The sequence below is a fragment of the Hylobates moloch genome, unplaced genomic scaffold (assembly GCF_009828535.3).
Source record: "Hylobates moloch isolate HMO894 unplaced genomic scaffold, HMol_V3 SCAFFOLD_13, whole genome shotgun sequence".
NCBI classification, from domain to species: domain Eukaryota; kingdom Metazoa; phylum Chordata; class Mammalia; order Primates; family Hylobatidae; genus Hylobates; species Hylobates moloch.
Window position 1 is genome coordinate 7,490,836 of NW_026652288.1, and position 6,000 is coordinate 7,496,835.

General features: G+C 40.6%; 1 long non-coding RNA gene across 1 annotated transcript in view; it reads right to left on the reverse strand.

Moving 5' to 3' along the window:
• The window catches only part of LOC131381031 (uncharacterized), a 54,922-nt gene extending 49,864 nt beyond the window's left edge, over positions 1-5,058 (reverse strand). The window contains exon 1 of the long non-coding RNA XR_009209444.1: positions 4,954-5,058. This is a non-coding gene — a long non-coding RNA (uncharacterized LOC131381031). The remainder of the gene's footprint in view (positions 1-4,953) is intronic.
• Between the last annotated feature and the right edge of the window lie 942 nt (positions 5,059-6,000).

Consider the following 6,000-nt stretch of genomic DNA (forward strand, 5'->3'; position numbering starts at 1 on the left):
AATACTTACTAATCTTCTTTGCCTATTTCCTAACTTCAGATAACTTTTCTGATATTAGAAAGTTCTCAGACAGCTCCTCTTAGGATTCTCAGGCAGAACTATATTAACATGAACTACAAAAGACAGTTCACGGATCCTATTAATTTCTCAATATACCTTAAAATAAGGGTAAGATGAGGGAATAAATGTCTCAGTGAATGAGACTCCAAGAAGAGCCTAGACAACATTTGGCCAAATTAAAAGAACAGACTGCTCAGTGGCACGTGTGTGAAAGGATATTTCTTCCCCTTCTGTCGCATATGGAAAGACTTCTTAGAGTACAAACTCCCATAGGAATGCATTCTTTTGCTAGTTCTCTAGTGGATGAAGAGTAAAGCTGATATTTTTTCCATATAAGATGAGTACACTAAGCTACACATCTAGAGGAAATTGCCCTATTCATATATTTTTGTTTTCTCTTTCTGAGCTTGCCCAAAGGAATTTGGCAGTCTATCATCATAAAGGAAGAAAGTATTGGGTTCTAAAATGCTAGCTTCTGTTTCTTTTTTTATTTTTTTAAATAAAGTTGTTTTACTATCTTACCCTTCAGAGGAAAGTGTTTTCTCAAACACAGGTGATATGGTTTGGCTGTGTGTCCTCATCCAAATCTCATGTTGAATTGTAATCCCCATGTGTCAAGGGAGGAACCTGGTGGAAGGAGATTGAATCTTGGGGGCAGATTTCCCCCTTGCTGTTCTCGTGATAGTGAGTGAGTTCTCACAAGATGGTTTAAAAGTGTGGCACATCCCCCGCTTGCTTTCTCTGTCTCCTGCCACCATACAGGACATGTCTTGCTTCCCCTTCACCTTCTGCCATAATTGTAAGTTTCCTGAGGCCTCCCCAGCCACGTGGAACTGTGAGTCAATTAAACCTTTCCTTTATAAATTATCCAGTCTCAGGTAGTTCTTTCCAGCAGTGAGAAAACAGACTAATACATCAGGTATCAGCATAATCTTTTATTTCAGGAGACTATTTTAGCAGTTTCATTTGTAGCTAGTCCTCCTGCACTGAAATCTTAAGTAGACCTATATAATGGCCATGCATGAAGAACTCTTTTGTATGACAAGGAGTGGCCGGCCGGGTGCTGAATGGACAGCTGCACCTGCCCCGCCTGGGGGAAGTTTGTCAGTCCACAGCTCTGGCAACCTAGCAGGATCTATGCTCTGCTCAGGCTAGGCTGAGATCATCCAGTCCTGATCCCACTTCCGTGAGAAACAAAGCCAGACTCAGGGACCAAATCCACCCAGGGAGCTCTAAGAGTTCTCGAAGCTTGTTTGCTTGCTGGATGAGCAGTGAACAGGTGTTACAGCAGCTTCCTAGGAGCTGCCAGTGCTCCCATCCTGGACTCATGACCAATTTTGTGATCTGACCCAGCTCACCAAACAATCTGAAACTTTTATACTTCATTCCCTTTCCTGCTCTAGGAATGAGAATCACTGAATACATTAGCCAAGTATCTGTATAGCCAGACTTTTCAGTATAACAAGGTTTCCAAGTCCCAGTCACATTTAGATCAAGGCGCATAACGCAACAGATTTCTAGGTCTAACTCAAGAATTTTGATGATCTATTACAGTTTGTCATAATGAGATTTAGCCTTTACTATAATTTAGGGCAAGAAACACTGAATTGGAACCTCAAGTCCAAAATTGTTGTGTAGAGGAAGCTCTCTCCAATCACTTTATAGAATGCATTGATTGCTGGAAATATCATCTTACTCATTCCATGTGTTTCTAGATTTCAGTTTTCTAAGTGCCATAAGCCTACCTAATTTTACCATGGGGCATCTGTAGATATATTTCTACCATGGAATAAAAACTTCCATAAATCTATCCTGTCAGCTGTAGATGCCATTATAGCTTGAGGGATTTTTTTCTCCTTTTCCTAAGCAAGTTAATAATATTTAAATTGTTTAAATGACCCTTTTCCTGTTTCCAAGCAGAAATTCAGAACTTATTTGTGTATTAAGTTAAAATTCAGGCAAATAATGCCTTAGCCTGGCATCTCTAAATCTTCCACTTAAATGAAAACTGATACCTTCAAGGTCATAAAACCTCTGCCTCAAGAGAAACAAACCAAGAAGCCCTAATGATGCCCATTCAGAAGGCAGGACCTTGGTCAGGGCATGAAGACTCGAAAAATCAAATCAATACGGCCACCAGAGTAATACAGAAAGTGGGCCAAAGAGAAGTGCCGGCCTGAACTCCTCTGTCGGGGATTATACGAGCAGTTTTGTGACCATTTTAAACATTTCTCACATACTTTTGGCTTTGTGGAAACACATCCCCTCTCTTTATATTCACATCTGTTTCCCATGTTAGAATATAAACATATTCTAGAAGTATACAGAAATACTTTTCTATACTTCCATGTATTTAAGATTTGAATGCATTCAGTTGCAGGCACCAAGTGTACTTTAGGAAGGCACAGTTGATTCTTTTTTGGTGAAAAGTACTCACATTAGTGTTTCCTAAGAAGAATGTACAAGGAGGAATGTATGAAATGAGCCTTTCTCTTGCCATTTGGGGCTCAGAGTAATAGTAAACATGTTGTCACTTTTAGCCGAAAAACAAAAACATATGAGAGATGATGGTGAAGGGATGACTTCAGAATGTGTTATCTGAGGTTTCTATTTTATTCCCCAACTCCTATACACATGTGCATGGGCGTGCATGCATACACACACACACAGAAACACACACCTGAGCTGCATGTACAAAGCTGCAGAGAAAAGTTTGGGAGATTGGGATGGTGGGTCTTTGGAATCCAGGAAATGAGGGCTGGGGATTCTGGAAGCCTGTGGGATCCATGTGGGCCTTTCCTGAGAGTCGGGAAGGAATGTGATCTTGATTGACAGGGCCAGACGTAGGGGCCTCTGTTGGACACTGACTTTGGCTGCAGATTCTCCACAAGTGATGCTGAAAGAAGGCTGGGATGTCTGTAGGACATGCTTAGACTACTTGACCTGAGAGGTGTTCTGGTATAATTAAGGAAAAAGACCATGGCACAAAGAGAAAGAAGGTGTTTTTTCATGAAATATTAGCAAAGCCGAGAATGGCTAGAGATGGACAGGGCAGTGTGGAGGGGCTGGCAGGGTACTGGGGAGATGGGAGACTCTCACATGGAGGCTGTGAAAGGCGGCTTAGATGGGGAGCTCCTGGATGCTGTGTAAACCCCAAGTCCTGTCAAGATACACATCATCAAGTCAGTAGCTGCTGCGGAATGCATCTTGTGCCTTCACCACTTCAGAGCCAGCTTTTGGGGAGAAGGTGACCCTGGGCCTCTGCTCTTGGTCTCCTCTCCTGTCCTTTCCTTCCTTGACCCCCATGCAAGCCTGCTCAGTCCTTTGTCTCTGGGGTGATCACATGAGTACACGATTGTTGTCCAAACTGGGACCTTCTAGGGACAGCAAGGGAGGCATGATGAACTATGACGTGAGACCGCAGCAGGAGCTGGACCTTATCAGGCAAATACGCAGCCACTGATTTTTGCTCCAACATGAGTTGACGCCAGTATTTTAATCTTTCACTGGAATTTTTCTTTTATAGATTTTCTTCATATTACTGCAATTTTAGGAATTAGAGAAAAGATGAAAAGATATCTTTGGTGACATAGAAATTCCCTCTACTCCTTAGAAGACAAAAGAATAATTTCCCTAGCTCTAACATGTATTTATTATATGATTTGTGGAAATTCCTATAAACTTTCTGTAGCTCGATTTCTTCATTTGCATAAGGCAGTAATAATACTGAATGATACTAACAAGAAAAGTTGTGAATATTTCATGAGAAAATTCATGATGAAGGGGCTTTGCCAAATGTAAAATAGCTCCTAAACGTCTATTGTTTTAGTCATCATAACTGTCATCATTATCAGCTTCTACTCTAACGAAAGCTAAGGGACACTCTGAAACTACATGCTGAATTATTGATCTCTGTTCATATTCATTTTTAATGTCATCAAATTGTTGATAATATAACATTTAACCCTTTTAACTTCACTTGAACAAAGGGTAACAGGGAGGTGTGAGTTCAGAAAAGAGTGGGCACCCAACATAGACTGACTTATGATGAAATCCACATTCCAATATTTATGAGGCATGAACATTTTCCAAAGAGTGACATGGGAAAATTTGTTTTCTTGATTTTATATGTTCAGCGCTCCAAAATCTAACATGGCAACAGGGTAAGTGTGGGGGCATCATTGAACAAACATGCATGAAAATGCATTTACAATCTCATATCTCAAAATACGACATGATGAAGTTGTAAATGGGCAATTTATTCTCAATTATAGAAAGCGTTGGAGAGATTTTCTTTTGTGATTTTAGAATAGTGGAGTGGAGGAGAGGTCCTGGGAACAAACACTGCAGGAGGAGGTCTGTGCCGGGAATCTATGTCAACCCACACTTTACGACCAGGGGAAGTGATCTCAGACTTCTGGGTGTGACGAGGAAACTGGCTGAGCTAGATTATCTCTAATATTCTTTCTAACACTCTAGCATCTTGTGATTATTCAAGAAAGGAAACACGATTAAACGTAGAGCAAAACACAGCTTAAAACCCCATTTACCATCACGTTCTTGAGTGACTGAGGAGGGAAGGAGAGCCTCTCCATTGTACGCTCCTCTTTCATGTCTTAATGATGATAATGTGACGATGATTATGTTGATAAAACATGCTGAGAAAACCTTTTTGTGTATAGAATAAAATGTTTTCTATGGCATTTTTCTTTCCCAGTGAGAATTGATTTGAATCATGATGCCTTACACACAATTTGCTTATCTGTAAAATAGTCATAAGAATGAGATGAGAGATTTGGAGTCAAATAGAACTAGTTTCTATCTGCCAGACAGAACTCTGCCAAATTCCAGAAAGTATCCTTATTTTCTCCATCTGTAAAATGAGATGATTACCTTATCGTGGAGCACAATGGGCGTATTATGTGCAGAGCACTTAACTGGATGCCTGGAACACGGTGAGGCTTCAGGCCACGCATGCTTCCTTCATTCAAACTGGCACTCACTGCTGCACACTGGCCCTTTTTGAGCACCTCGGTGCAATGACAAAATGAACAGTCATTGCTTTTGCTGTCAGAAATCTTAAAGGCTAGTGTAAGGATATTAATTAAATAATGGCACTAAGAAAAATATAAGTGAAAACTTTCATAAATACTCTTATCGAAGGAAAAAAGAAAAAATGGAGGTCCATAAAGGAACAGATGACAAAGAGCTAATTTGGTCTAGGGAGTTATGAAGTCTTCTCTGATGAAGTTGTATTTGATATAAAATCAGAAATAAAAGAACTAATAAAGTTGATGTGGAGAAAGAACATGAATAGCTCTGCATGCAAGCAGAATAGGAGGTGCAAAGATGCGGGGCAGGAGGTGACCTTGGGCAGGATGACTGGGGCACAGTGAACAAAGGGTAAGTAGCAAATGACGAGGCTGCATATGCCTGAATCACAACCATGGGTATGGTTCAAGTACATTCCTGCTGTGTTAAAGAAAGCAGGGAATGAGCTAGCTCAGGGATTGGTAAGGTTTTTCTGCACATGGCCAGGTAATATGTATTTTAGGTTTTGCAGACAATGGTCCCGGTCACAAGTATTCAACTCTGCCATTGTAGCATGAAGCAACCGCAGATGATACATCAACAGGTGGGTGGGGCAGTGTTCCAAAAAGCTGAACCTTGAATTTCTGATAATTTTCACATGTCAAGAATTACTGTTCTTCTCTTGACTTTTCCCAACCATTTGAAAATATAAAAATTATTCTTAGCTCACAGTCTATAGTTTGCTAAACTGAGCTAACTAATTGTTGGATTTTTTTCTCTAGACATTTCATGTTATGTCCAAGACACGCCAAGGACATAGGTAGGAGTTGTAGGGGTGAGTACATACCAGTGCCGGCTTCCACTGTGCCCGCAATCTAAGCTCTGATCTAGCCAAAAAGTCCGAAAGAA